The sequence below is a fragment of the Nicotiana tabacum genome, chromosome 8 (genome assembly GCF_000715075.1).
Source record: "Nicotiana tabacum cultivar K326 chromosome 8, ASM71507v2, whole genome shotgun sequence".
Classification (NCBI taxonomy): domain Eukaryota; kingdom Viridiplantae; phylum Streptophyta; class Magnoliopsida; order Solanales; family Solanaceae; genus Nicotiana; species Nicotiana tabacum.
Window position 1 is genome coordinate 113,214,960 of NC_134087.1, and position 11,760 is coordinate 113,226,719.

General features: G+C 36.5%; 1 long non-coding RNA gene across 2 annotated transcripts; it reads left to right on the top strand.

Annotated features, from left to right (window-relative positions):
- Positions 1–462: 462 nt before the first annotated feature.
- LOC142162784 (uncharacterized) lies at positions 463–11,423 on the top strand. Of its 2 annotated transcripts, XR_012694182.1 has the most exons (3): positions 650–998; positions 1,145–1,360; positions 11,111–11,388. It is a non-coding gene; the product is annotated as an uncharacterized LOC142162784 (long non-coding RNA). The 2 variants fall into 2 exon arrangements; XR_012694181.1 differs by having other exon boundaries at positions 463–1,360; positions 11,111–11,423.
- The last annotated feature ends 337 nt before the right edge of the window (positions 11,424–11,760 follow it).

An 11,760-nucleotide genomic window follows, 5' to 3' on the forward strand; every position in this document is an offset into this window, starting at 1 on the left:
ATTTTTCTTTTAATTGTTTGTTATTTTAGGAATTATTGTACAGTTTTTCTAATTATTTGCATTTTTGTGTGCATGTTTAATCTTATTTAACTCATGAAAAATACAAAAATACCTTGCATTCGCATTTAGGATTTAATTTTACATTTTTAGATTAATTAGTAATTTAGTTATTTTATAAAATATGAAAAAATAACAAAAATAGTTCATGTTGCATTTTAACTCTTTAATTTTGAATTTTATAGCTTATCTTTTAATTTAGGAGTTATTTAATTTTTTTTTAATATTATGTTGAGATTTTAATCTATTTGGAAACAGCCTCTCTACCTCAGGGTAGGGGTAAGGTCTGCGTACACACTATCCTCCCCAGACCCCACTAAGTGGGATTATACTGGGTTGTTGTTGTTGTTGGTAGGTTAATATAATTTTTAAGAGTTAGTTTACATTTATTTTAATTTGAAAAAAGAAAGAAAATTGGAAAATGAAAAGAAAAGGAAAATTAGAAATAATAGAGGAATTAGAAAAGAATTGATTTGGGCCATCCTTAGTTTAATTCCCCCAGCCCAAATATTTCCCTACAGCCCCAACCCAAATCGAGCTAACCCGCCAAACCGACCCGCCCCATTTCCCTCAATATATAATCCCTCTCAAACATTTCCCCCAAATTCCTAAACCCTATAGAAATCAGAGAAACGGCGCTACTATTCATCTTCTTCACTGAGCCCAACCCAACTCGCCTGAAGATCACCCGAGTTCACTCATTGGTCCCCTCCTCTCCATGTCACCTCTATTTCCCAATGGATTTGTCAGAGAGGAGTACGAATATTCACTCAAAATCGTGGATTTATGTATAAAGACGACAATTGTTGGATGAATGGGAGCCGTGGATAGATGTGAATCAATCCACGCCCTCTATTTGTTCCAAAATTGTTCAAAACAACTCGAGGGATTTTCGGATTTTGGGCAGATTTTTTGAAGTTTTTGAAGTCTATATATATGAGGTAAGTCTTATATGGCTTGAATTTAGTTTTCATTCTAGATTTGTTTTGGTTTTTAAGAGAAAAAATCAAAAAAAAAAAAAGATTGCTGAAACATATTTCTTCTAGCCTTGTTTTCTTTTCTCTTGATTTCTGTTCTTTTTTTTTAGAAAGGAAGTTTGGTTTAAATCCTCAAGTTGAATATTGGGGATGGAGTTTTGAATTTTTTGCACTCTGTTGATTCTGTCCAAAGTGGTCTTTCAAAATTTCGATTTGGCTTGCAAATTCTACTGGATACAGTTGTTGAATCTCGTTGGAATTTTGGAGTCAAGAAAACAGTGTATTTGTCGATTCTATAATTGCTATAAAGAAAGCATACTTAACAGGTTCGTTCTTGATATCCGTTTAAGTTTATTCAGTTTGCATCTCTTCCCGCTAAGTGTGTTGGTTTTACTTCTAAGATTGAACATTTACGATTCTGGATTTGTTTGGTTCAGACACATTGGGTTGCAAATCTAATTTGATTTTGGGATCACTGACTTGGTATTTGACTGCTTTGAGTTTTAAACATGACTATATAACTTATTTGATTAATTTTCTTGCTTTAATTACGACTGATTTATTGCTTGAAGTTGTCCTAATTTGTTATCGAAAAAGATCTGTTAGTGTCCATAATTTAACTGTGTGTCTTAAAATGTGTTTGGAGCTCTTCGAATCAACTCTGACTTTGATCGCCTATAAGTTAAGTTTTGTGAATTTGATTGTGAAAATGGGTAACTGAAATACAAACCTTGGTGTTCTTACTTAATATCCTCATTTACAATTTTCAATTACTGGTTCCTTCTCGTTTATCAAAAGTGAAGTATGATTGAGGCGTTAAGTTTGTTGTCACTTAATTGAAGCTCATGAATCAAAGTTTTATTTTAAATTAACTTTAGGTGCTTACTGTTTTATACTCATCATTTGACATGTATTGAATTGAAGTGATAAGAAATTCATTTCCCTTGTTTTCATTTAGCTTAATATTATGTGACTTTTCTAATTACTTAGTCACTTAGTTCATTAAATGGCCTATGTGTGTTTATATAAACTTTGTTGTTGTTGGCTCAAGAGTTGGTCTTTGTTGGTAAACTCAAATTAAGATAACTGCGGCTCTTAGGTAAAATTAGTATACGTGAGTGGTAAATTTGACATTGGAAAGCAGCTGATCCTTAGACATATATGTATAATGTACCCGTCTTTTACCTTTGTAAGAAATTACTTATCCATTAACACTTGGATTTGATGCTTGGGAGTTGGGATATTATCATTATTATGAAACATTACAATTTCCACTACAATTAATTGTTAACTTTCTCTATGAAAGAACGTTGTTTCACTTCAAATAGGTATCTGATAACATGCTTATTGTAGGAGTTTGAGTTTCTGCTATGAAAAGGTTAACAAACTGTCTCGCAACAATATTGTTAGTTCATTACCTTTGTTGTTTAGCATCATTATACTCGTGGCTTGTTTTAGGCGCGATTTTAAAAATTTTACGACTACGGGTACGGTTCCCGTGACGTGGTTGTGATAGCTAGTTTTTAAATTAGTAAAAAACGAGAGCACCTTTAGTTTGCCTTTAAAATATAAATTTTTTTTTAAAGAATAACTTGAGGTGTGCCATGCTTTAAATCTATAATACTTGGCCCTCACAAATTTAGATCAAATAAATTGGGGTGTGCCATATACAAATAAAATCCTATAATTTATGGCCCTCATATAAATAAAAATTAGTATAGAAATTGCCTGAAATTTCTTAGTTGCTTTAAGCACGTTAATTGATTAATTGTCATAGCTACGGGTACGGTTCCCGTGACGTAGTTGTGACGCCTAATTACTAAAACTCGGGGTGCATTTATGTGACCCGACCACAATTTAATCTTTAAAAACTAAATATATTGCAGATCGTGGGTACGGTTCCCGTGACATGATTACAATATGTAACAATAATTATTAAAAGCGGTTAATAAGGAAATTGAACCATAGGCTAAAACATGTATTGTAATCAGATAATAGGCCAATTATAATAGTTTAAGCGACCGTGCTAGAACCACGGAACCCGAGAATGCCTAACACCTTCTCCCGGGTTAACAGAATTCCTTACTTAGAATTTCTGGTTCGCAGACTTCCAAAGGAAAGTTGAATTTCCTCGATTTGGGACTTAAAATAAACCGGTGACTTGGGACACCATAATAAATATCCCAAGTGGCGAATCTGAAATAAATTAAATAGTCTCATTTCGAATAATGTCACTTAAATTGGGAAAACTCCCTATCTATACTTTCGGGTGTGTAAAAAAGAGGTGTGACAAACTCTATTCATAGAAGTATTAGAGATATCTATGTTCTTGAATTTCTATGTGTCATAATATATTATCATCTGTTCATGGGTCTCAAAAAAATACAAAAATTGAAAAGAGTTTACTTTATGATATTACTCAAAGTCAAAATGGTCTTACGACATTCCGAAAGATTTTATTAACGTACTTTTCATGCATTGCATTCATGTACATTGACCCGTGACCAGATGGTGTTATATACGCATATCATAATGGGTACTCGCGCTCACTGGGGGTGTGCAGACTCCGGGAGGGACCCCTTACGGCCCAGCGCGATATCAAGCCATCTCGTGGTATAATCAATAGGCTCTCAGTCTCATATCAAGCCACCTCGTGGCGTACAACGCAGGCCCTCAGCCTCATAATCATAAATCAGTGTATCCTCGCAACACAGGCCCCCGGCCTTACTCAGTCAGAATATCATAAGCCACTTGGGCAACAATAAAACATGATGCTCAGCCTAAATTATCATTTAAAATATCATTTAATGTATTAAAATAGAGTAAACATGGCTGAGTACAAGTATAAAGTCAAAACAGTGAGAAAATATCAGTAAAAATCCCCTAAGGGCCCAAATAGTTGGCACAAGGCCCAAATATGGCATTTCGCCCAAAACATGATAATAGCAAACAATTTTCAATCAAATACGCGGTAAAACAGTCATTCGGGACGGACTAAGTCACAATCTCCAACGGTGTACGACCCCATGCTCGTCATCTAGCACGTGTGTCACCTCATTATAGCACAACGATGTGTAATCTGGGGTTTCATACCCTCATGACAACATTTAAAATCATTACTCACCTCAATCCAGTCAAAACTCCAGCCCGCGACGCCTTTGCCCCTCGAATCGGCCTCAACTCGCATTGAATTTATCCAAAATCAGAATCACAACGTCAAAATATGCTAAGGAAACGAAGCCCATGCAAAAATAATCAATTTACAACATAAATCCCGAAATTAACCAAAACGCGACCCCCGGGCCCACGTCTCGGAATTAGATAAAATTTACATCAATAGATTCCTTATCTTCCCACGAGTTCATACATATCAAAAGTCCGAAAATCCAACCACAAATGGCCCCTCAAATCCTCGAGCCAAGATCTCCAATACCAAGACCTAGTTTCCCAAATTTTAACCCTTAATTTCCATTAATCTTAGGCTAAATCAGTGAAATAATTCCATAGGATCGATTATTAGACTCAAAAATCTTATCTCCAGACGATATCCCTTGATTCCCTCTTCAAAATCTCCCAAAAAGCTCCAACATCGACTTGAAATTGTGAAGAACAACTCAAACATCATGAAGGGGTGCTTTTATACCTTCTGGACCAAGCTTTTCACACTTGCGGTCCAGATACCGCTTTTGCGGTCCATACACCGCATTTGTGGTACTCACTTAAATCCTCAATCTCCGCATCTGTGATGCCTAATCCGTACCCGCACCATCGCAGGTGCGGTTCCTCAACTGCTTCTGCGGTTCCTGCCTTCCTAGGCTCTTTCTGCTTCTGTGACTGGTCCTCCGCATCTGCGGAGGTCGCACCTGCAGCCTCCCAACCGCAGTTGCAATTATGACAGCAGTCCTAAAAACTTTAGCTGCAATTTTCAAATTCCAAACTTTCCGCCAACCATCCGAAATCATCCCAAGGCCCTCGGGACCTCAACCAAAAGCACCAACAAGTCCTATACCACTATCCAAACTTATACCAATCTTCAAAACATGTCAAACAACATCGTATCAACCAAAACACATTGGATTCAAGCCTAAGGTTCCCAAAATCTTCCGAATTACGCTTTTGAACAAAAGTCTACCAAACCATGTCCGAATGACCTGAAATTTTGCACACACATTCCAAATGACACAACGGAGCTACTGCAACTTCCGGAATTCTATTCCGACCTATATCAAAATCTCACTTATCAATCAGAAAACGCCAAAATTCCAATTTCGCCAATTCAAGCCTAAATCTACTTCGGAATTTCAACACATTCCGATCATGCTCCTAAGTCCCAAATCACCTGCCGAAGCTATCCGAATCATCAGAACTCACATCCGAGCCCTTTAACAAATAAGTCAACATCCGGTTGACTTTTCTAACTTAAGCTCCCTCAAAAGAGACTAAGTGTCTCAAACCTTACCAAAACCTTTCCGAACCCGAGCTACCAACCCGATCACACATAGAACCGATAAACAAAGTAATAAGAAGCAGAAATGGGGGAAACGGAGCAGAAATTCATGAGACGACTGGCCGGGTCGTCACAACAAGTGTGCTAATAGATCTCCTTGTGAGACACCTAGATGGTGCACCCTAAAATATTAAAACTAGATATGAGCACTGGAAGCCTTGAAGCAATAAATATTACTTTAGTGTATCTCCCGCCCGCAGTAAAGAAAGAATGTTAGGCAATTGAAAGAGCCAAGGGATGAAGCAAGGGGAGCCAAAAGCAAAAGAATATTTTGTTCGAGTTTTTAGAGTAAAGTGGTAGAAATAGATAATTAGCGGGAGATAAGAAGAGATTTAATGAAGCATTATGAGTAAGATGTGATACACGAATGATAACGGTAGGTCAAAAAAATGATGACACTATTACAGAGTTTACAGTCAAGTGAAGGAAAATACAAAAGATGACATGCCATGAGACAATAAAAGAATATAGGCCTTAAAGTCAGATTCTCATTTCAAGAAATTAGTTCGCAACTCTAGCGCGATTAACAAGAGAAAAAAAGTTAAATCCCAGATTAATAGAAATTAATATGGACTGGTGAACAAGATAAACTAAATATGAATTAGGGATTGAGTGATTTGATAATAGTCAGTATCATGAGAATTTCATATCGCGTTCCGGCAATAATAGGATGGGCAATAGAAGAAGATTCGTGAAAACTTCAGAGAATGGTCATTCAGGAAGACGCCTCCCTAAAAGCAAGCAATGTTAGCAAAGTTAAGCTTATGAGACTGTATGTACCAGTTACATTAAGTGACAACCTCGCGAGTAAGGGAATTTGTCATCCTTAGTACAGAAGGATTGTCGCAAGGCGAGTAAGGATCATTGACGTTGAAAAACAATGCCAAAGATGAAGAGGTAAAAAATCTATATGAAGATCCTCGTGGCTTCAGCTCTTAGTACACCCCTAAAAGGGGGAATATGGAGTGATGTGACATTAAGTCAGAATTAAGTGGTTCTAGTGACTATGGAATGGTAAAGGAAGAATGCAATAAATGAAAGAGGAATGAGATGGCACTTATCCAAATCTTACAGATACGCTACGATTCAAAAATGTTGTGAAAGCACGACGTAAAGGAGAGGAAGTAAAGGTTCCTGCCCATGTTGTTATTAATAAATAAGGAACCAATGCGAGACGTAAGTTAAGACAAAGGAAATAAACAAAGAAAGATTACGAGTAATATTGATATATGAATGGGCCAACGAGTAGTTAGTAATTGGTCAGGAAGATCCCAGTTATGGCTAAATAGGAGGTTACAGACGAGTCATCAGATCATGTAAGATAAACATAGTAGAACCCAACATGGAGAATTCAACCTCGAAGAATATCATTATAATACTTGAGATATATTGAAACAAGAGTCGGGGTAGTTAAAGGTACCGTATAAGTGTTACGGGGATAAAAGAAAGTGCCACTGGGAAGGCAGTCAAAATATCAGTTCAGAAGCAACCATACAAGCATAAGGGCATGGAAGTAAGCAACTACGGATGATTATAGGCAAGTAAGGACATCAAAAAGGTCCATAATAAGCTCACAGTTTTACGAGAGTCAAGGGTTCTCCCTAAGTACTACAATGAAAGACTAGCTGAGGAGATAAGAAAGAAGGCTTCAACCTAAGCACAACGACCTAAAGAGGAAATGGTCGTGTAGCAACAATCTCGCAACAACATTGTAAGCATTCCAAAGGAAAATGGCACCTACCGTGGCTAATGAACGGGAAGTAAGAATTAAAAGTAATATTCAAGATCATATGGGTTGTATGGAATTTCAAAATATGCGGGCACTAAGATAAGCCAAATATTCATGCAACAAGTGGCAGAACGACCAAAGAAAGTAATTGCTTACATTTAAAGAAAGCTGAGAAGTAACGGAAGGAATTATTCGATCAATGATCTAGAGTTAGTTGTGTTATGAATGCACTCAAGATTTTGGAGCATTATCCAGGCAGCATATTTGTTGACAATCACATATCCACAGAGGACTCCGGTATAAGTTAAAATAAAGAATTGAGTCTAGGACATAGACAAATGATTGAATTGTTAGAAGATCGTGTCATGGATATTCCATAATGCCCATGAAAGGCTAAGGTAATAACTGATACCATGAGCCACAGATCAGAAGATAGCTTAAGCCTACGTAAAGGCTGATCAAAAGGAAGAAGAAACTAAAGAATTACAACACCCAAGTAAATCGAGAGTCTGATTATTGGACTATAGAACTTATGCTTTAGAACATGACAGAATCACTCTTAATATCAGATGTTCAAGAAAAATAATACAACAACCATAATCTATAATGGCTCTACAAGGAAGCCAGTTAGAAGAAGTACTAGACTCATAAGAAGCCATTACGAACTTCCCACCGGATTATGTATGTACCAGAGGTGCAAGTATTACAATAGAGCTTCAGGTTATGGAGGTAAATTATACCTATGTGGAAGGAAGGTTATGGAAGAAATAGAAGAATGTGAGGCAATATTTTAAGTTAATTAAGGAAAAGGTGAACAACATACAAGATAATCAAATACATAAGGTTATGAATAGTCCATATTGCGGATAAGAGGCTAGAAGCGCGGGGATTCAGTATACAGGAACGATAGCAGCGTCGTCAGTAGCATACCTTTCAACCTATGGTTTCTAAGTACCAAAAGGTCTAAATTACAAGAGTAAAAAAAGAGTTTGAGACAATGCGATGTCTCGCTCGATGTTTCAGAAATAACGTAAGGAAGTCTATGGTGCAAGCAAGTTGAAGGGAGATTGTGAGTAGTATAAATGGATATGTGTAAGTGGAAAATTAAAGTATGGTAAAGCGATAAGGTTTTAGAAAGTCGGGAATAAGGATAAGAAAGGGCGAGTAAGAAGGTGACGAGAATGGATAAGTCCTCACGATTAAGCCCATGAAAACAAGCAGTGATGATGGTTTCTCTAAGTTATACAAAGCTCAGTATAGCCTGAATGAACCCAAAGGAGTCTAAGACTAATGGCATTTAAAATAAATGGAATGCTGCTCTGGTAGTAGAATGAGGGTGTAATTATGATGGATAATAAAGAATGACATTTGGGACTTTGATTGAATAATGACTTGAAGAGGATTTCACGAATTGTAAGGGAATAAAATACCCATATAAGGTGAGTCACATTGTGATGCTATTAAGTACAGTTATGGAAATATAGTATCACCCCTAGGTGGATCAATCTAATTACTCTAGATGTCCCCGATAAGACGTGGGCCCTAGAAACAATGTATTACATAAGAATTCAAGTCATCAAGTAGTAAATTATAGATCAAAATTAAGGTCAATCAACAATGGACTAATACAAGTTACAAAGTATGACATAAGATTAGGCCATCATTCTTAAAATGAATAGTAATGAGGAAGCATTAAAAGACTTTGATTTATACATATTGGATAAGCAACAAGAGTAAGCGGGAATTTGATAGCAGATCTCAGCAACGATAAATCGAAGTAAGAGTTATGGTATAGTATTATCTACCTAGATGCAGAAAAAATTACGCGGTTAGATAACCGGTTCTATGAAATAAGATGTAGCAATAATCGCAATTTTAACAAAATACCGAGAGAAAAACTTTAGTATACCTACAAATGCCCATAGGGACACTTCATCAAGCTTTGTATATATTTGCGAAGTGAGGCCTAGAGATTGGCCAAAAGTTAGAGGAAAAACAGGAGAAGAATCGCACAGGCGCACTTATAAGATCAAAGTCGTACAGACTGCATGATAAAAGGTAGCAACAGCTACGAGATTGGAAAGATCCTCACCATAAGTCGTGGTATGAGAAAGAGGCCTAAAAGGGGGAATGTCCTAGCCTTTGGATTTATTCACAGAACAATTACCTAAGTGACAAAGAGAGTATTAAGGTATTCAAAAGAGCTATAAGTTATAAAAATGATAAGAGCATCAGTCAACATTTAAGGACGAATATTCCAAAGAGGGGAATGATGTTACGCCCCATAATATTTCGTCGATGTTACGTCCTGAAGTATTAAATTACGATGATGTTGCACCCTATAGTATTGTACGTTGAATTTGTCATAAGGTAATTGACGTCAGTCCAAGGAAAAGATTATTTGGAGATTATAAGGTTTATGCTATTTCAAACAAGTGATGAGTAAATTCGTGAAAGTGAGAGGGGAAGAAAGTCAAAGAAATAATTTTCGTCCAAGTTTGGCATGTTGGGATAAAATACGGGCTGAGCGTTAATATCCCGTATTTATGGACTAGTACCATATAAGGTACCATATGATCATAATAGTATGATGTATAAGGGTATATTAAAAATGAGTAGTATTTTAAGTAATTTGGGATAATTTTTAATTACATGGACAATTGATTAATTATTGGTTAGTGGCAGATTAATAAATTATTAATTAAGTAAAACAATTAGATAAGTACAAGAAACCTTACCTTCAACGTGGCGACAAGCTAAGTTTTAACCAAAATGACTCGTAGTCATTTTTGGCTATGTGGCAAACTATGTTAGTTCAACAATCTTCACTTCTAATATTTTCAGAACCAAAAAATGACAACAATCACTTTACCTCAAACTTAGTTTAAGTTTGAGGTTGTTGGATTTAGAGAGTTGTGGAAAGTTGTTTGTGGGATTACCCCTCTCTGTCACTCTTAGCCGCCAACAATCACTCAATGTTTACCAATTTCAAATTAATCTTTAGAAAATTAAGTTCGTTGCGGCAATGAAGATTTTCATTCTTCAACCAAAATCCCACGAGATTTCTTAGCACACTAGTAACGTGAGATTTTGTTATTCTAAGGGAATACAGTGCAACCTTTTTCCAAGAATATCATACGTATTTTTTCCTATTCCAGGTATATTAAGGCTATCCCTTCTTTCTTTTGGCATGATCCATACAATATGAACGAAACATGCAAATGCGCAAATTCCATGAATAACTCTATTCATAGAAGTATTAGAGATATCTATGTTCTTGAATTTCCATGTGTCATAATATATTATCATCTGCTCATGGGTCTCAGAAAAATACGAAAGTTGGAAAGAGTTTACTTTATGATATTACTCAAAGGCAAAATGGTCCTATGACATTCCGAAAGATTTTATTAATGCGCTTTTCATCCATTGCATTAATGTACATTGACCCATGAACAGATGGCGTTATATAAGTGTATATATGTATGTATATATATGTATATGGGATATAGGAAAGGTTATGGAGTTATATACGTACCACCACCTGATCATTTGGTATACGATGATGATTTGGCCCACAGTGGTCGATATGATATGATGGGATGACCTTAGAGGCTGATGATGTTATGAAACATATACCTATGCATGACATGACATTCATACGCATATACATGATGCTAAAAGTAATTTATGATTTACAAAGTTATCCAGACTTACAAGTTGAGTCGATTATTCTATATTTCTTCCATGTTTGTTATGTACTTATTTATGTGCCTTACATACTCGGTACATTTTTCATACTAACATCCCTTTTCCTGGGGACACTGCGTTTCATCCCCACAGGTCCCGATAGATAGGTCGAGAGCCCTCCAGGTAGGCTATCAGCTCAGCGGAAGATGTTGGTGCGCTCCATTTGCTTCAGAGTTGCTTGTTTGGTTAGTATGATTTAGACGTGTATTGTTTGGTATAGCAGGACTTTATCCCGACCTTTATGACATTTATGTACTCTTAGAGGCTTGTAGACGTATGTCGTGTATGTAAAAGATTGTACGGCCTTGTCAACCTATGTTTTGAGTTTATAAATGATTATGTTGGCCTATTAGGCCTGTATGTCACATGTATATGATGATGTAATAAGAAAGATACGTTACATTGGTACTCGGTTAAGTAAGGTACCGGGTGCACGTCGCAGCCCATCGGTTTAGGTCGTGATAAGAAGTGGATTCGGAGGCCCGTAGGTCATTTTGGAGTTATTTGGCGAAAGTCCGAAACTTGTAGTTTTTAGAAGGTTTGACCAAGGGTGGACTTTTTGATATCGGGTTCAGATTCTAGTTTCGTTAGTTGGAGTAGGCCCGTAATATCATTTAAGACTTGCATGCAAAGTTTAGCGTCATTCCAAGTTGATTTGATAGGAATCAGATGCGTGGAAGTGTTTTAGAAATTTTTGGAGTTCATGAGTAAATTCATGCATTTTGGCATCCATCTCGTGGTTT